The following is a 21,647-nucleotide window of genomic DNA, read 5'->3' as shown; positions in this document are numbered from 1 at the left end:
CCGAAAACAAAATTACAAATCCGCAAACACAACGACAATTCGGACAAAGCGGAAAGGTAGGTATAGTTTGTGAATGGAAACTTACCGTTTATTGGACCAGACACCTGTCATTCAAGATATACAGGAAGTATGAAATCTTATAACTTTGTATCTTGTTCATGTGTAAAGTTCTCCGTTTACTTTAAACTAGTTTTTATTTCGATTAGTTCACCTTTAAATATAAAAAAATAACAGAAGTAAACATAAGCAAGCAAGGAGAAAAATGTATTAATTCAAATCTACTTTGAGGAAGGACATACATATGCAGTGATGTTGGAGATGCTGCAGTATATCATGACAAAGATTAGTTTGTACACTTTTACACATACGTTCCAACTTTCTCCTGCTGTAGACTGTTACTTCAGACGCTTTACGGTCTGATATCCATAACTGGCTTTACCCAAAGGTTCCCCATCGAAGAAATTACACTGTCAAGAACATTATCTTTGGACTTGTAATGAACAATAACAAAGACGACTTTCTTGTTAATAAAATACTTCTGATGGGAAAATATTATATACACAAAATCGAAAAACTGAAACCAACATTTTTTGCATTTTATAATGAGTTTATTTCTTTCACAAAAGCCCTTAAAGTGATTAAAAAGAAAAATGTACTTTTATAGAAAAAATATGATTTACAGAATAAACCATGTTTATTTTTATCCTTTTTATTTTTTTATTTTATTATTATTATTATTATTATTATTATTATTATTATTATAAATGTTGTTTATTTATCTATTTTTTTGCCTATTTCCCCTAAATATATGTGGGTATATTTGTATTTTCATGCACCTGTTCTGTGTATTGTAATGTAAATTGTACTTGTTATTGCTACGTTGTTTGTATATGGCTAACTGCTTAATAAAAAAAAAAAAAAATGTTGTACTTCCTGTATATCTTGAATGACCGGTGTCTTGTCCAATGATCAGTAAGTGTTCAGTAAGTGCACCTGTCATTCAAGATGTACAGGAAGTACAACAGTTTCTCCTTGTTTGCCAATGTTTACTTCTGTTATTTTCTTATATTTAAAGGTGAACGAATCGAAATAAAAAATAGTTTAAAGTAAACGGAAAACACATTTTTACACACAACTTTACACACAAGAAACAAAGTTATAAGATTTCAGACTTCCTGTATATCTTGAATGACAGGTGTTTTCCAAGAAAGTTTTCCAATAAGTTTTCCATTCACAAACTATACCTACCTTTTCCGGTTTGTCTGAATTGTCGTTGTGCTTTCGGATTTGTTATTTTGTTTTTGGATTTGTTAGTGTTTTCTAATTTGTTTATTAGTTTTCTGATTCGTTAATGTGTTTTGCACTTCTAGGCCACCGTATGTTTACCAAGAAAGGAACGAAAATAAGAAATTGTGAGACTAAACCAAAAGACCGCCCTGTTGACTGAAATTCCAGGGTACAACGAGGTAGTGAAAGTGATCAATTTCTTACTGTGTGTAGATCAAGTGAAATTTGTGAAGGCCCAGTTACTTCCACATAAAATAAGCAAGTAACAGAACAGGTATCATTCAATGCAATGACCTGTAGTGATCAGCACATGGCTTTTATATATATATATATATATATATATATATATATATATATATATATATATATATATATATATATATATATATATATATATATATATATAAAAAGAAAATTCAAAGTGGTTATGTTTTGTATAGTTGTGGTGCTTCACATTACTCTAAATATTACCATGGACAAAACCCAGACAGAAAGACAACTTTCCCTGCGATGGACATGATTTAAACTCTAATTCCATACAATCGCGCTAAATAAAATGCTTGAATTTGACATAGGAGAGAACACAAACAGAGACCCAAAGGGAGACTGATGGGATCAAAGAAAGGAGAAGCAGTGGAAATTCTGATTGCGCAACAAAGAAGTGGAGAAGACGAGCTACTTAACGGACAGAGTGTGTAAAGATGTGTGTGTTTGGACAGCTGAATCCAGGCTGTTCAGGGGCTATCACACACTCCATTAGACTCCTCTCTCTCACACACACTTTGGAACAGAACTCCATGCTGAAGTGCACTGTGCACATAAACAGCTTTTTGGTAATGCCAGAGAGGTACAATACCTCATCAGAAAGAATCCCTCATCTTATATCTTCTCAACTCAGATTTATTTTTAGAGTAGTCAAATGTGCAGCAGTACAGATTTACTGTCCTCTGAAAATAACTCAACAGACAGCCATTATTGTCTAAATAACGGCCAACAAAAGTGAGTACACCCTTAGTGAACATGTCCAAACTGTGTCCAAAGTGTCAATATTTTGTGTGAGCACCACTGATATCCAGCACTGCCTTAATTCACCAGAGGTGCACAGGTTGTTGCTGGGATTCTCCTCATGACATCACAGAGCAGCTGGATGTTAGACGCATGGTGCTTCTCCAACTTCCGCTTGAGGATGCCACACAGGTGCTCAATAGAGTTCAGATCTGGAGACATACTTGGCCACTCCATCACCTTCACCTCACTCAGAAAGGCAGTTGTCATCTTGGCGGTGTGTTTGGGGTCGTTAGTATGTCGGAAAACTGCCCTTTCGGCCCAGTTGCTGAAGGAAGGGCATCATGTTCTGCTTCAGAATGTCGCAGTACATGTTGGAATCCATGTTTTAATCCTCAATTAAAGGCAGCACTCACTTTGCCCCAGACCATGATGCTACCACCACCATGCTACAGTCGTAGGCAAAACACAATTTTCTTGGTACTCCTCAAAAGGGCACACATGCTGGACCAAACAATCTGAACCAAACAAGTTTATCTTAGTCTCATTAGACCACAGGACATGGTTCTAGCTCTTGGACAGGATGTCTTCAGTAAACTGTTTGTGGGCTTTCTTTTATTTTTATTTATTTTTTTATTAGTTTTTTGTTGCCAGTTATTTAGACAATAATGGCTGTACAAGTTATTTTCAGAGGACAGTAAATCTGCACATTGACTATAAAATATATCCATATATATATAACTATTTCTATATTATTGTCCCTTGAGTACATATAATAAAATGGATGCTGAAATCTGAGGAGTTTACAGTACTCACGTTTGTAAGATACTGTAAATATAATGTAAATAGAATCAGAATGCAATGATCTCGTAAACCCATATTTTATTCACAACAAATCGTAGATCATAGCGAATGTTTAAACTGGGGAAATGTACCAGTTTAAGGCCAGAAATAATTTCATTTGGAATTTGATGGCTGAAAAACACAACAAAGGACACCCAGAACTGTTGAGCAGCTAGAATCCTGTATCAGACACATATGGGAAAACATTCCTCTCGCAAAACTTCAGCAACTGGTCTCCTCAATTCCCGGATGTATACGGACAGAAGACGTGATGCTACACAGTGGTTAACATTGACCTGACCCAATTTTTTTTTTTTTTTTTTTTTTTTTTTAGATCTGTTGCAGCCATCAAATAAAATATGAGCTTATAGTCCCCCCCCCCCCCTTTGAAATTGTATATATATTCTCACTTTTTGTTTAACTGTGAATAGAATACGGATTTATGAGATTTGCAAATGATTCAAATAAATGAATTTACATTTTAAACAATGTCCCAACTTTTTAAAGCAGAAGGAAAAAAAGTAAAATAGGAGAAAAAAAGGAGAAAAATAAAAACAACAAAAAAACACTTTTCCCATACTTCCCTTCTCGCACATATTACATAAGTATTATTTTAGGACTTGGAAGAATAATGATATACATGATAAGCGGAATCTCTTTTCCTTCTCTTGATATGACAATTATTTCACCCTCTTACATACTAATCTGTTGACAGAGGTCAGATGGACAGGAGCTGTGCCTGCTGAGAGTGTGTGGTGAGTGTGGGTTAGTTCCAGATGTGCGAGATGTGCAAGAAAAAGGTCAAGAGTAGTGAGCTTCGGGTAATTGCATTGCAGCCGCACAGAGACTAAACAGCCTCAGTAGGGAATGTCGATGTTTTGGAGATGAGCTGTGTGTTCAGCTGCAGCCCACACACACACACACACACACACACACACATTCCCTCACTCTGGGTTCCACTCCGTTTGTTGTCATTCTCCAGTGTTGTGGGTGATACCACACACACACACTAAAAAATTGATAGGTTTTTGTGTGTCTCTCTCTCTCACACACACACACACACACACACACACACACACACACACACACACACACACACACACACACAGTTCTAAGATGGTGATGCATTACTTACTCAAAGTGTATATCACCTAAAAACCCCTAGGACTTGTCAACAGCAGATATAAGGGAGTGTGTAATTATTGTTGGAGCAGAGTGTTTAACCAATTACAACATCCACATGAGAAGCCACAAAGATTATAAGGAAACAAATCAGCAAATATTTGTGGATAGAATTTGGTTACAAGATGAAGGAGATGAAGGAGATACATAACCTAGATGAATGTTCATGGTGATTTAATGGGGTTCAAGATTCAGTCTTTAGAAGGTAATAAAACTAATGTATGTACTGGACACAACGAAGAGTTGTTGTTGTGCTGATCGTTCTTTATAGGCTGACTGCCTGGTTCACAAACTTCGGACACATGACCTTAGAAAAGAAGCCAGAGTTCAGCCATATGGTTCCTCCAGAATCATCTGGCCACCAAGGCATGCAAAGCAAGCAAGGGACACAATTTTTTTAGGCTTCTCGCTAAGTTGCTCGACACAAGAAAGTAAGTCTTCAATGATATCCATTTCAGAGGAAACCCCTGAAGAGGACCTAAGGGACTTGTGGGGAAGGTGTCGATACAGAGTGACACACTCGCTTGGTCATCACATACATTTGAAGGGTAAAAAAATCCAGAAGGTATCAGTCCCCATAGACAAGATAAAGACGTAAGCACTTGACGATACACCAGGACAAACCAGTTGCTGGTCAGGCTAATGTAAAGTGGCCCACTGACCAAGTCACAGAAATGCAGAGGTTCTATCCCATAGAACTCTGATAGATTTGGATATGTGAAAGTAAAAACAGGAGTAATGCACCAGTCCAATTCTGATAGCAGCACCAGTTCAGCTTTACTGTAAGCTTGTAGATAGGTAGTTGATGCTATGGGAAGCACAAGATGCGAATCTATACCAGCCCCAATTTGATCCAGAGTGAAATGCTAACAAAGGAGCAAGATTAACCTAGCTATTGAAACAGCCAGCTAGCAAGCAAGCAAGCAAGCAAGCAAGCAAGCAAGAAAGAAAGAAAGAAAGAAAGAAAGAAAGAAAGAAAGAAAGAAAGAAAGAAAGCCTAGTACAATAAAAGACGTGGGAGTGTTTGTGGAACACTGGGGTGTGTGTGAAACAGAACGAGAGAGATGGAAGGATTGGAAAAGCAGTGGAGTGTACCCTAGTGAAGGATGGGGCTTCATCTTTGTCATCCGTGTAGACCACACATGCACCAGACGTATTTTCATGGACATGTAAGAAGGAGAAACATTGGGAGCCTTTTCAATACTCACAGCGCACACACACACACACACACACACACACACACACACACACACACACACACACACAGATTTTATATAGGTCCAAGTGTCTAACATGAATAAATCAACACACACACACACACACACAAGTCTCAGATTTGAACATCTTTTAAATGAACAATTTTTTAGCCTGTCAACTGACTACAATCAATTTCAGTGTATCGCATCATACAAGTACAAAGATATAATTTCTTTATGTGTGTGTGTGTGTGTGTGTGTGTGTATTTTATATACTGTATATATATTTCTTCTTAACATTTTTCATACTTTATAATTATACTTATACTTTTAATATACTTTTATACTTCATTTTTTTTTACTCTTTTACTTTATATTTCTATTTTTCATGTTGGACAGTCAAAAAAAAACATTTCACTACATGTCGTACTCTGTATGAATGCGTATGATGTGACAAAATTTTAATTTGGATATTAGGGATGTGCATCTCCATAACTGAGTCTAATGCGATTCACATCTGGATGAATAGCCAAAGATACAATACGATAATGATACATATGAAGCAATCACTAATTCAATGCGATACAATACACCCCTATTATGATGCAGTGCGATCCGAATTTGACTCGACTCAGCACCATGCGATTCGATGCAATGAAAAAAAAATATGATGCTTAGCTATTCAATATAGTAGAGAGAGATCGCTTTCATTTCTGTTTCAGACAGACAGCAAATCGTCAATTGACTTGAGATACTTCTGACTTTTAACGCATGGCCTTTTCACAGAAAAGATCATTTAAAACCTGCCGTTCTTTTCCTGGTTTGTCTCGAGGAAGTTCCCTGCGAAACAGTGTAGAGAGGAGAAATCAATCTACATACAAAATACTGCTCACAAATTATTGCCCACTTTCTAACTGATCAAAGTATTGGGCATTTCCTAATAAAAATGTACAAATAAATCAGTTGCATCACATCGTTAAGTCTTGTGCAAATGAACCCGTGCGAATAGGTGAATATGTATTGGTACAAATCTTTTACACATTTTATTATGTTCCTAAACAAAGTATTTGTAACTTTCTGTGAAGAAATCCCAAAATCAAGCACCCCTACTACTTTGCCAAGAACTCGAAATGCCAACTCAGCGAATGAAAATGCTGTTAGATGAGGGTTCTTCTTTTTTCAAGTGTGACAATATTCCGACCCAGAAGAGCAGCAGATATGATCGTCCGGTGGGTGGATGAAAAAAAAAATCATAAAACACGTACACAAGGTTATGGTTATGGCATGGAAAAAAAACGAATGTTTTTGAATGTATCATTACAGGTTCATAACAATAATATGCATGGAATATTATACTATAGTTAGAGCTATTTTATTCTGCTAATCTTCCATCGCTAATGCGCTAAAACTCCCCCCACACACACCCTCCCCACCAACATCATGCTAGCGGAAATTAGCCAACAGAGAAAGGAAAGAGTTAGAGGGCTGGTTAGATGGCCTGCTGGTAGGAGTCATCACAACTGAACCATGAACAGTAGTGAAGAGAGAAGGCTACCACCCACAGTATAAGAATACCACACACACACACATGGGCCAGGGAGAGCCATTTTCCAGAGTGAGAACAGATGGAGAAAGCAAAACACTCTATACTCTTTAGCACCTCTGTGTTTAAGCTCAGAACTCGAGCGACCTACAGCAAGCAGCTCATGCTGTGCTGTTCTTGATGCTAATGCTACTTCTGGTGCTAACAACGAATGGGGATTACAGCTGGTAAGGCCACGTGATAATGCGCTACTACCTTCACTACTGCTGGGAGTAATAATAATAATGATAATAATACTCCAGCAGGCCCATTATTAATTCAAATAAACATGTAATCACTAATTATGCTAATTTTTCCCTCAGTTTTTTTTTTCCTTTGCCAGGTTTTTCTTTTTTTCAACACCAGCCAAAGTACTCACTTTCTGCCTGCTTTCCTTTCACCCTCCCTCCCACTATCTGCAGAGTGAAGACATGCTTAACATAAATGGAGCATGTCTGAGGACCTCACTCTCTCTCTCTCTCTCTCTCTCTCTCTCTTTCTCTCTCTCACACACACACACACACACACACACACACACACACACACACACACCCTCTCCCAGGTCCTATTAACAAGTAACTCAAACAAACACAATGTCAAAATTAACTAGTAAATCTGCTCGTCCCAGCAGGATCATGAAAGAACAGCTCAACATACAGACCCACCCACACACAGACACCTAAACACACACACACACACACACACACACACACACACACACAAGGTTAATAATCTCACTCACTGAAGTATCTCTATTGACATCATAATGTGTGTGTGTGTGTGTGTGTGTGTGTGTGTGTGTGTGTGTGTCTAAGATAGAGAGAAAGAGAAAGATAGATGGAGAGAGTGAGAGATAGAGAGAGAGAGAGACTGATGAATGACCTCATCTTTAACTAATCAGCTGAAATAACAGAACCGCACAGATGAATAGTCCGGAATTCCCAAGTATTGTGTGTGTGTGTGTGTGTGTGTGTGTGTGTGTGTGTGTGTGTGTGTGTGTGTGTGTGTGATAAATGCATGCGCTGATGTACTGAGCTGAAGTCCCACAGCGCTGCTCTCGCATCAGTGCAAATGTTCAATTTCCCGAAGGAACAAATATTATCCTACCAAAGTGGAATGCTTATACAGAAAACACACACACTGACACCAACAGTTCACCACACACACTATTGCTTAGGAAAAAAAGTTATTTTTTTTTTTTCAGCTTGACATGTCTCCAAAAACAGTTTTAACCATGCTTTCATATCACAGCATTCTAGTTTCTGATTGGCCGGCGGCACTGGATCACGCTGCTAGAATGAACACAATTACTAAAGCTATAATATCGATGGGTCAGGACTGTTTTGGTAGCAAAAGAACACCAACGCAATATTACGCAGGTGGTCATAATGTTATGCTTGATCGGTGTTAGTGATAAATGTAAAAAAAAAAAAAATGGAAAGACTGTAGAACAGGTATGTCATCTAGAACAGAAATCTAACTTATTAGGCCACAATGGCCCGATCTTTGATCATCCTGCATTTTTTTTACATTTCAGATATTATTTTGAACTACTATGACATTTTAACATTTTATTTTATCAGTGAGTGGATGATACAGAGCATCTCTGAAGTTTGTAAAGTCTTTTGTGGTTTTTCACTCCATAAAAATCAGAAAACACAGTGAATGACTGTCCAAACTTGACATTTCTGCCTCTAACCCGATAACTTATGTAAGATGGAAAGTCAAACAGAACGATGGTTTCGGGTTGTTTTGGAGTAGGGAAGGTTTGGAGACTTATTCTGAGTAAAATTGACCCTACTTGGTGCCCATTCCAAAGTTCAACACAATTGCAGTTCTGTGTGGACTGCAGTTCATTGGAACCGACTTCACCATACAACAACCTGCAAATGAATGACCGACAGGCGAATGATGTGTCACGGCGTGACCAATTTCCTCTTGAGAAAATACAAGATGAAGGAAGCATTTATTATAGAGATGTTTTATACAACACACTTGTTTTTGTTAAAATAAAATCCCCATTAAAAACAAAGCTGCCTGGTTTGCTGTGGTACTGCATACACAAACACTAATTTGACATTTAAACGTGTTTTACTGTATCTTGGTTGCTTATTTTCACAGGAATTATTTGGAGAAATTGTGCATGCTGAAAGTCTAGCATATAGCCACAAGTCTAGCATATAGCTATTAGCATTTAGCCAATTTCTGCCTGTCATGAGAAGAAAAAGCAAGTCCAATAGCATGCCATAACTTTATGCTTAAAATGTAGTTAATTTATTTATCAATTACACTGATAAACACTAACACTAGCAAGTTTTTAATAGTTTTCTAGACTAGTTTGGGGTTCATTTACTGTTTACTTTTTCAGAAATCAAATTCAAGATGATATGCATTAGTTCCTCAGCATATTATAACTATCATTTGATCTGAATTAACATTATCTAAAAGTGTAATGTGTTAGCACATCTATTGTAAAATTTTAAAAATGATAATAAAAAAAGAAGAAGAAAAAGAAATCATGTACCAGAGACTGAATAAGACAGTTCCCACATCTGACCACGAGAGGGAGACAAAGGCTATGAATTTATGATGAATGAACGAGACCATTGTTTTGGACTGAATTGTCTGAGTAAATGTGTTTAGTGGTGCAGCTTCACGTCCTTTATGAGGATAAACGTGTGTGCCTAAGTACTTTTATTAAAATCTGTAAGTTGGAGGACAGATAAAATATGTATAAGTATAACCTAAGGTTTCATTTTGAAGAGTTTTATTAGTGTTAAAAAACCTTATTATAAGCCAATAAAAAACCTCATAGTGATGTTTTTGTCGGTTAATAACGTTAATATCAACTTGTCGTTTTCTCGTGATTGCGACACAATTTTCTCGACATAACAGAAGTTATTTTTTTCTTACGATGGAATCATATTGCTCGAAAATCTCACGCTTTGTGTATGTTTCTGCCGTATAGCATGGAGTATGCGTTAGTGTCTGAAACCTCAGAGTGGTGGACAGTAATTAAGTAAATGTAATTCGTTACTGTACTCAAGTAGCTTTTTCACGTATTTGCACTTTACTGAAGTATTTCCATTTCAGGAGACTTTTACTTAAACTTCACTACATTTCAAAGGCAAATATCATACTTTTTACTCGACATTTTGTGAAATCAGTCTGTTTTGAACTCGATTTGATTGCGGCTTGATGGTATCTACTTATCAAATTTAAATCCAAATTATATTCATCACATACACATAGTACGACATTGCTTTATACGACTGTCCAGCACTCAAGTACAAAAGGAAAATAATTTAAGGATATAAAAAAATACAAATATAGGAATATATGAAAAAAAAAAAAATATATATATATACATGAAGCAGTATGGCAGCTTTTGACAATACAAAGTAAAGTGATTTAGTGATTGTCCTTTTTTAGTGATTTAGTGATTGTGGCGACCCCTAATGGAAGCAGCCAAAAGAAGAAGAAGAAGAAGAAGTGATTGTTCTTAAAGAAATGGAAGAAACTCCTGACTCGGACTCGAACACACGTTGCCTTATTTTTGCGATTTTTTTTTTTTAAGTGTTTGACTCACTGATATTCTATTTATAGATCGGTGTGCTAAAAGTAACATTCAAATCTTTTCACATAAATTGAGTTGATAAAGCAAAAGTTTTGTTCAAAAATCATAAAATATTATAACATTATATCCATAATAAATTATAATACTTTTGATACCTAAGTACCTTTCAGGTGAAAGCTTAAAGAGAGCACTTTAACTTTTAGTGGAGTGATATTTTACCTCAGGTATATGTGCTTTAACTACTTTAATTACACGGTTTGCGTCCACCACTACCCATAGCAAATACAGGATTTATCTCCGCTTTGAGAAAGTGGACAAAGCTAAAGTAGGCCTATTGTTAAGATTCATGATGTTTGTTATGTAAAGATCATGGGAAAATTAAGTCGTGATAACATGAAAACAACTTTTGTTACCTCAAGAAATTGAAGTTGTGATCATTTGGAAACAAGAAAGATAAAATCTTATAATGCATGGCCTCTTAGGCATCACATCAATTCCCTTTTTGTAACTGGATCTTGTCCTGATTCTTCCAGTTAGTGTTTTTACTCAAGGATGTCCCATTAGAGTTAGTGTATGCCACTGGATTCTACAAAAGATCTATGTAAGTGTTTATTTGGAATGTACTGGGGACTAAAGGGCAACCAGCGAACACTTCGCCGAAGCACGTTCCAAGAATTGTAGTCCACAAAAACAATGAAATTAGTGCTGGGCAGGAAAACAGGGTACGAGGGAGCTGTAAAGGCAAAGTAGAATAAAAGCCAAAACAGATGAACACGTAGAGACAAACGCTTAGAACGGTGCCAAAGCATTTTGTTTTAGGGAAAACACACAACAATTGTGGCACAACAAGGTTTCAAGTGGTTGCTGGTACTGCAGTATTGTATATGGATGGATCTAACAGGCAGAAGTGGGAGTAATGAAGTACAAATACGTTACTGGTACTTACGTAGATTTTTCTGTTATCGGTATTAAACTTCACAAATTTTTTTTTTACTTTCACTCGTTTTATTTACTTATTTATTTTTTTACACAAAAATCGGTATTTTCTACTTCTTACATTTTTAAACCAGACTCGTTACTTTAGTTTTAATCTATTTGGTGATATGTTTAATATTTATTGTTCTCATTGCGCACCGGTTTTTTTTTTCCCCACCAACCTGTTTCTTGTCATTGTGCGGCTTTTTCACTCTACTACTGGTGTATCATTTCCTATCACACACCACAGATGTACTAACAATGAGCAAGTCAAAAGGAAGCAAGAAGTCTGGGGTTAATGTAGACGAAACAGAGGAAGTCAGCGATGTAAACATGACCGAGAACAGAGACATTCCTGACCACCTGTTCATCATCATCATCATCATCATCATCATCTTTTCTCTGCTTGTGTTCTATATGGTGGTTGTTCAGCCTGGATACATGCATTAGTTAATACAATTTTTCATTAGTTTTGTGTTACTATATTAATTAGGGCTGTTAATGCAAAATTCATTTTAACTGGCACAATTATTTTTTTAACATGTGCATTTCTGTTTGAACATTTTTTTTTAAACAAAATGTAAATAAATATAAAAGAGGCGAAATTAAAACCTTCAACGCAACACACGTTTATTCACGACGTCCTTTCTTCACTTAGATAGGAAATAAATACACCGAAAAAAATGTTTGAATCACTCAGCATTTGTTTTACTGATGTTCCAATTCTCAAATCGGCACCAAAATCTGGCATGATGCGAACAATTTACCCTCTTGGGTCGACAAACTCGCCTGCGCGTTTCGCGGCATTTTTTCCCCCTCATGACGCCGAAACTAACTTAAACGTCTTAAATGTCTTTTTTGGTTGTACAGATAAGAGAAATATATTATTCGTACCTAATTGTTTATACACTCAAAACAACAAAACGCTGTGCTTTTGTGAAATAAAGAAAACTGTCTCCTCTCTTCACAGACACAAATAAAACCACCTGAATCTCAGTGAATACTTTCCTCAAAGACATCATAAATATATGAATAGAAAGCTTAAAATGTCTGCTTTTAAATCAACCAAAATCATAACAACGAAAACAAATATTCTCTAATTACGTAATGCGAATTAAAGCGACAATAGATTCAAGTTTCTTTAGTATCACCTCATTAACCGTCCGTGTGGAAACATAGCAAAGTCGTGCGATTAATTTCTATAAAATAAGGAATACCTGCTGTGGAACGAATGACACAGAAACTGGACAAGAAAAAAATACTTATGCACGAAACTGAGTGACAAGAAAACAAATGCAGAAACATTGTAGTTTGGTTTTTACTTTTAGGCTTCACAGAGTGTTGACCTTGAACTTGACCCTCCTGCAGCTCCACCTGTGTCCAATCTCTCCCTATTGGTGGAGTGAAACCATGAACAGCCTGTGGTTAAGAATTGCAAAGCTCTGAGTGTCATGGACACGACACACCCTATTTAAATAGAGTCAAGTCTATAAAGAATGTTCATGGCTGTAACGATTATTTATTTACTTTGTGAGATCTACACTGTGGAGCAGAACCTGCAGAAGGATTATTTTAGGAAATAGTTTTTTGTCGGTGTTAATTTCATGTCAGTTTCTGATATCAGTGTTTATTGTTAAAAAGCTTCATCATTTTCTTGGAGAATAAATAAATATTTCATTATTAATTAATATTTTCTATATCTGCAGGATTCTTATGGACAGTCCCTGACCTCATCTGCTTTTTTGATGAAGAAACCTGGAGAGTCAGTCACTGTGTCCTGTACTGTCTCTGGATTCCTAATGGGCAGCTACTGGATGCACTGAATATTTTAGTTTTCTGCTCTATGTTCAGTTTAGTTTCACTAATAAACAAAAATTTTATTAAAGCGTCCATATTTGTCCATGCCCATGTTAAATTGATTGACAGCCCCAATATTAATATGACGTGAGGTCCATTTACCAGCATGACACTAAAACAGGTAGTAGTAAAGACTACTTTTTACTTAAGTACATGTCAGAGCCCAAACTTCTTTACTTTAACTTGAGTAAAAAAGTATAGTCAACACTTTTACCAGAATATTTTAAAACGAGTATCTGCACTACTAAAGTGAAGGATGTGTTTATTTTCGCCACCTCTGGTGACAGAGGCGGACGTTGTAACCTTCCACCTAAATCTGCAGCAGTCTCAACGGCACCAGTATGTCGCCTTGGCAGCCGTCGTAACACGAGATAATAGTGAAGTCATTCAGAAATGCAGGAGTTGTTTTATGGTTTAGGTGCGACTGCACGAGTAAAAGAACACCACCCACAAAGCCTCATTTTAGGTGGGTTTCTTCAACAGCTTTTTCGTGGGGGGTGTGGTTTTGACAGCTCACAGTGGTTAACTTGATTTGTCAGTGTTACTTATACATAGGATGGAACACCTTTTGTGTTTAGTTATGATCAAAACTACTGTACATCTAGTCAGAATGCTCGTATACTGGAGCGTACCATATGAACAACTTTGATTTAGCTGTAAAAGAAATCTCAATAATGTCAGAAATGATAGCAAATTAGGTTAATTGGTATAGCTGGTCAATAAATATTGGCTTACATTGAAACAATTGTGTGTTGGAACTCTGTACTGAAATATATCCATGAAATGCGGCTACAACTGATATTTCATTCAATTTCAGTTTGCACAGCATCTTTTAACAATGAAAATTTAAGCAACTCAGCTTTATGGAAATACTTTGAGAAAATTTTTTTAAAGTTTGTTACAGTTGCTATGTAACTACAATCTATGGAAAAGTTTATGAATTTTGAAAGAAATTCATGTCTGGTCTGCATATCTGCTCTATAGAGCAATATCAATAGTAGTGTGATATCTACTCAATGATTAATAACGGAATGCTACCATAGAATAAATGTCTTTCATGTCTTGTTTTTTTTGAGTGATGATAAATGTGATTGATTCCTTTCTTCCTTCCTCTTAGTTCCTTCTGTGCAACCTTCCTTCATTCATTCTTTCTGAACTTCGTTTCTGATCTCCTTCTGTATTGCCTTGTTTCTGTACTTCATTCAATTGTTCCTTCCTTCCTTCTGTACATCATTAGGGAATTTGTAAAGTCAGGTGCTGGTGTAGGTGGGATGAGGAGCCCTGGGGTGAAGTCAGCATTCTGAATCATCCCAAAGATGTTCAATACGGTTCTATAGCTCTATAGAGGGAGATCTTCCATCCCAACACATTTAAAGCATATCTTTATGGAGCTGGCTTTGTGCACAGGGGTACTGTCATGTACAGGTTTGGGTCTCCTAGTTCAAGTGACAAAATTAAAGGAAATGCTACCACATCCATCTATAAGACATCCTATACAACTGTGTGCCTTCAAGGTTGTGGGAACATTTTGGGGAAGAACCAGATATGGCTGGAAAATGCAGATGTTCCAATACTTTTGTTCTATATAATGTAACATGCTAAGTTTCTTGTACAAATCTCGGCCAACTGTCCTACAAAAAAGAACTCGCTGTGGTCTGTTTCATGTTATTAAACCCATTCTTACTTTGGAAAAATAAAACACCCCCTACAATGTGAACATTGTGTTCTTTTACTGGTGTGTGAATTTAGGGCTGTTTTGGGAAGGACTGAATTTTTTTTATTTTTTTATTCTGCACGGATTACACTCACATACTTATAGTTGGACAAACTTACAAGGCTGTTAAATTCGAAACATGTGCCTCATTGCATGTCTGATGTAACAGCATGAGGAAAGATCATTTAGGCATTTACAGTATTCTGCACCTCTGCCCTGTTTAATCACAGTTTTATCAGTAAATCTTTTTTTTTTTTGGGGTGGGGGGGTTTTACATGTAATTGTCATTGAGGAGCCTTATAGGTTTACAATTATGTACAAACATTTAAATATAAGGAAACTACAACAATCTTACTATGGTGTTTTGAACAGTTAGATGGTGCTCTGGGAATCAGCCATCAGACTCCACGATGCCTCTTTCCAATCCTTCACATAGCATCCGATACTCATTAAACCACTTCCCACTGTTGGGTTATGGAATTATATTGCGAAAAACAGCCACACAGCCATGATATGCTCAAATACATGTTTCATTGTCCTACCCGTATGGCTGCCGCAGACTCCCAACATCCTCGACGAGACTTCTAATTACACACTTACTCCAGCTGGTATCTGATTAAAGGACTCTCATTTGCAAAAGTATTAGTGCTGTTTGTTTCACACACAGACTATATTACTGTGTTTGTGTCATTTGTTTGCTTCTGGATTCGCCCTTTTTTGTTTGTTTGTTTCTTTGCTGATCACATGACCTTTTGTTTGAGTAATCTGAGCAGAGTTTCAAGACTCCCCATATTTCTTACAACTGCACTGGAAAACGATAGGAACGTTAGCGAAATCATGAAAGCACACGGATGATGATACTCTTCAGAAATATAACTCCGGACATGAAAGATGAGCCTGAAAAGGAAGTAGGAAACGTATAAATTAGAGCGAGCTAGCAAGCGAGGTGTAACGCTAGCAGAGAAAAATCCATCAACACCTTTGTCCTTATTTTTGTCCATTCCTTTGTTTATAGAACTGTTCTATAAAAGCAGGATTGCAATCGTGTAGTTGTACTGAATATAATGATTCTGTCGTTCGGTATCACCTGCATAACGGCGCGACAGTTCAAAGGGCTTGGAACTTCATTTCGACTGGAACGTTCTAGTGTTTTTATGGACTCACAATGAGATTGTTTTGATTTGTGGGATTTCCTGTAAGTGTGGATAAAAAAAAATCGCAAACCCAGAACTCTCTAATGATGTGTTGTGATTATTGGCTCGGTACGTAAAAGGCAAGTGGTCTATGTCATACTCAGTTTATCTAAAGAAACACCCAGAAATGGAATGTTTGTGTGTGTTAGGCAGTAGGGAAACCACCTCTTCAGGCCTGGTAAAACACAGATAGCGAATGGCAGGGCTATTGTAAATTATGGTTGGTGTGTATGTGTGTGTATTTTTATCTCGGTGTGGACCCACAAGAGTAGAACCGTCGTTATTTGAGAATGTGTAAATATGTTAAGTAAGAACATTCCTGCTTGCAGACCAAAATCAATCCAACTATCTGATTGACATGGCCTCAGTCTGGCTCCGTTTCTGCTTCAGTGAGGACACAATTCAACCCTGAATTAACCCAAAGTAAAGAAAGTCTAGCAAATATTCCAGATTTTGGATTGAAGGCAGCATTTTTCTGTTGGGAGCAAGAAAAGTTTACTAAACTGAGCCTTTGGCCAGCACTGAAGAGCTGCAGAAATGTGGTCATTTAAAGATTTAGGCCAAAGAAAAAAGTAAATATTTGACATATTACATAATTATCGAAATAAATATTGACATAAATCGCCAATTTAGAGCTTCTGCACTCTAACTTTTGTGATTTCTGTGTGCACTTGGTAAAGATTTGTTTTACGTATATGTATAATCGTTGCATTTCTGACTAAATATTTAATATATCTTTTTTTTTGTATTATTACTTCTCATTAATTAGTTATGTGCCAACAATTTAAACCAAAATAAACACAAGAGAAATAAAATGAAGAATAATAAATAAGAATTCACTCTTAACTTGGATAATGGAATGTGGCTGGTTGATTTACATGTGGTTGGTTGGACTGGATATGGTTAAGCCCCTTTCTGATGCCTTCTTCTAGAGTCCTTTTCAACTGAAAACCACTCGCTGCTGATCCACATGAACAGCCTCAAGATCTATGAGGTAATCGTCAGAAATAAATCGGAATTTATTGATCCCACAGGGAAATTGTTGGGATGCAGTGGCCCACAGTAAAATTACCGTCAAATTTAAAGTGAAATAGTAATGAAATATACATAGTTATATATATATAAAGTATAGATGTTGTACAATCAATGCATTTTTATTCGTATTGAAATATACTGTATGAAATGTGTAGCAGTGGTGAAACAGCAGGCAGAGAAAGTCAGAATACAATGCTACAGTTATTAAACATGTGACACGTATTATTATTCTTATTATTGTTATTATTATTATTATTAATTATTATTGCACTGAAACATTTGCCAAAAAATATTTTACCGGTTACTGTGGATGGTTTGAATCAATAACCATGAAGATGGATTTGGACTATAATTAATATAAAATCTGCTACCGTGTACCAAATAGTTTTGCAGTTTTAGGGTCTCCATTAGTAAACAGTCCACCTCAACAATGATGGAATATAATAAATGAACATTCGGTGTCACCCAGATGAGGATGAGGTTTTAAGTTTGGTTCCTCTCAAGGTTTCTTCCTTATACCATCTCAGGGAGTTTTTTTCCCCTTCACCACTGGTTCACTCATTAGGGATAAACTTATAGGGACTATAAGTATAATCGAGTCATTTGTTTCTGTATGAACAGTTGCAAGTTAATGCAACCCACACACAGACACTCAATCAAATACAAGCTCTTCCTGTTCTTAAACAATCCTATCGTAAAGATACGACATAAATCAATGTGGCAGAAAACTATGAGGAAACTGAAGGCAAATTTGCCAGTGGTTGGCATCTATAAAGCAATCCTTTTTCTACTAGGGAATAAATTTGACACTGTATCTATAAAAATGACACATTATTGCATTGTTACATTTCACAGCATTAAAACCCGATTTTGGGATTGTTTTTTGGGACCATTTGGGTTAATGCACTGTCTGTGTGTGTGTGTGTGTGTGTGTGTGTGTGTGTGTGTGTGTGTGTGTGTGTGTGTGTGTGTGTGTGTGTGTGTGTGTGTGTTTGTGTGTGTGTGCGCGTGCATGTTGGAACGAGTCCCAGAAGCCTATTGAATGATGGCATTCAAAGACAGTAACAAGTTTCCAAGGACGAAATCCAACAATACAGTACAACAAAGTGGGACCAAAGTGGGGGGAGTGGTGGCTCCAGCGGTTAAGACGCTGGGTTACCGATGGGAAGGTCGGGGGTTCAAGCCCCGGTATCGCCAAGCTGCCACTCTTGGGCCCTTGAGCAAGGCCCTTAACCCTCTATGCTCCAGGGGACCCTTACGAGAAAAATAAACCAAGGACCGTGACGTCGGAGAGCGACGTGGGGCCGCCTTCCCGTGGGCTCACCACCTGCAGGAGGGACCGTAAGGGACCGGTGCTGAGAGGATTGGGCAGCAGTCAAAGGACTGGATTTAGGAAATTAAAGGATTTACGGATAAGCGGGAGAAGATGAGATGAGATGAGAAAGTGGGACCATTTCAGCAAATCATCAACTCCATTATAATCAATGCCCCTTTATACAAAACAGGGTCACTTGTTCGGGACATGCTTTGTTTGCTTCTTCGGTTTCCTCGGAAGAAGGAGGTAGCTAATTACGGAAGCGCATTGCATTCACAAAGAGAAAAAAAAAAAATCACAGTAAGGATCTTATAATTATGATTTAATATCTCAATTATGACTTACTAACTCATAATTACAACTTAATATCTCATGATTATGACTTAGTATCTCATAATTATGACTTAATACCTATCCTTTCTAAAAACTAAATTTCTCTTTGTGAATGCAATGTGCTTCCGTAGCTAATAAAGCTAACAATTAATAAAAAAAAATTTTACATGTAGGAATTTATCTAACTGCATTCTGTCAAATGGTGAGAATAGTCTGGAATTGCACATTTAATGCAAGAAAAGAAACAATTCATTGCAATTCAGTTTGATCGTATTCATTATTTGTAAATAAAAATTTAATATTCACTAAATAAATATTGTCCCTGAGTAGCTTTACAGAAATCGTTTGCAAACATAAAATTTCATTTCAGAAATGTTTTCCAATCAGTTTATCCCAAATGAGTGAGCCAGTGGTGACTATGGCACGGAAAAATCACCTTCAGTTGGTATGAGGAAAAAACCTTGAGAGGAACCAGACACAAATGGGAAACCACCTCATCTAGGTGACATCAATTCCATCGTCTATTCATTACAGTTGCATCATTGTTGAGGTTATCAACTGCTCTTAAAGTGAGGGACATTTGAACGGCAGCTCTAAACCATTGATGCAGACTGTTTATAGTAATTACACTCCAAATCCGTTTTTTATGGTTCCTAAACAGTAACCTTATAGATCAGGGAGGATCAGGCAATCCTGGAAATAAGATGGTGTCAGGATCGCGGGTACGTCCAGAGCATGTTTAGCTGAACAGAGCGAAAGATGATGAGAGGGTGAAGGAGAAAGCGAGGGAAATATGGCTTATACGGTATCTGTATTGTTACAAAATATTTGTGTGATCAAAGTGCAAGCAGGGACTCCAGCAAGTGCGTGTTGGTGGACTGAAATTGCTAAACCACTTTTAATAAGATGGCTCAGAAACTTTGGCAATCATACTATTGATTTATCAGAAATAAGCATCATTCCTGTTGTTCACTGCTGGGCTAATTGTATCCAGATGGAGGGCGGGTTGTGTTGCAGACTCACGTCACCCTGCACTTCTTACACCAGTAATATTAAACAGCAGTCTTTTCCATTTGCCATTTTCTTCCTTGTAACGAACTCTAAATAAAAGAAATGTAACAGGTGTTCGAGGAGATAAGCCCTAAAAAGTTGAGTATATTTACCTAGTAACAGCTTAGAAAATACCTAGATTTAAGAGATTCATGAGTTTGTAATATGTACAGGAAACTGACTGGCACACTATACAATGAAATCCAACAAGCAACCGATGACCTAGATGAAGGAAATACAGAAAACCAGACAAAGAATCCAATCCAGTGAAAAATCTTATGTAACATCATATTTAGGCTTTTTCAATCTCATGCTGAGGTAGATTGGCGTCATGTTGTTAATCATATTGTAACCGGATTTGTGTGTGTGTGTGCCCGTACCCTGACTTGACTAAAATGACAAAAGCCTCATTTGAAAGATCTACAACTATAAGTGTCCTACACTTTGTAATTATCCACCATTACTGGACAAAGGACACCATTCCAATAACTAGCTCACTCATATATGATTCCACTATAAGTAATTGTACTCCTTTTACATTTCTACATGAGTACTAGAAGTTCTTGCTTTGGAATAGACGAGTATGAAGAGTAAAAGTCGTGCTGTAGTGATGCAGTAAGTGTTCCCTTCTCCTCTACATCAGACCTTTATAAGAAGAGTTTACTGTACAGACACACAGTGAAGAACCTTTACTCCACACACACCTTTACCAAGAATGTAGGCCCATGCTCACACCACAGCTTCTAATTAATGTTGTTTATGTATTTGCTTCATTATACAGAGCAATGGCATGGTGTATTGTAATGTAGTGTAAAGTATTATATTACATATTCATATGTAGTAAAGCCAAAATGTCTTAAAAACAAAATAAATAATTATTCTGATAAAATACTTTAGAAACGTATACTAAATTGACAAGTATTTTGACACCTGACTTTTCCAGCCATATGTGGTTCTTTCCCAAACTGTCAAAGTATATATCTAAATGCAGTAGCATTAAATATAAGTGAATTAGTAGACCCAAACCTGTTCCATTATGGCAAAGTCAACTCCAAGAAGATATGCATTGCATTAGCATGGAAGATCTCGAGTCACCTGTTGTAAAGCTATTAAACACCTTAGGTATGAACTGAAACACTGCCTGCACTCCAGGCCTCCTCACCTCACCTACATCAGTACCTGACTTTACTAATGCCTGTGTAAATGAATAAGCACAAATCTTCACAAAATCTAGTGGAACATCTTCCCAGAATAGTGGTGGTTATTATAGCATTCTAAATGTGGAAAAAGAAGTAAGAAGTCCAAAAAGAAGTAAAAAAAAAAAATACTTAGTAGCTAGATTTGTGGTAATTATTTTAGACAATTCAAAATAAAACGTAGAGCGGCTCAAAAAGAGCTTCCCTTACTTTGATGCATTGTTTCAAATGCCCGTGTTCTCTGCACCTGCCTCATAATCGGCCCGTAAAATTAGTGCACGTGTTCAGAAAGCATTCCTGGATTTGC

The sequence above is a fragment of the Silurus aristotelis genome (genome assembly GCF_946808225.1).
Source record: "Silurus aristotelis genome assembly, chromosome: 17".
In the NCBI taxonomy this organism is placed as follows: Eukaryota; Metazoa; Chordata; class Actinopteri; order Siluriformes; family Siluridae; genus Silurus; species Silurus aristotelis.
The sequence above is the reverse complement of the archived record's forward strand: the minus strand, read 5'-3'. Positions refer to the sequence as shown.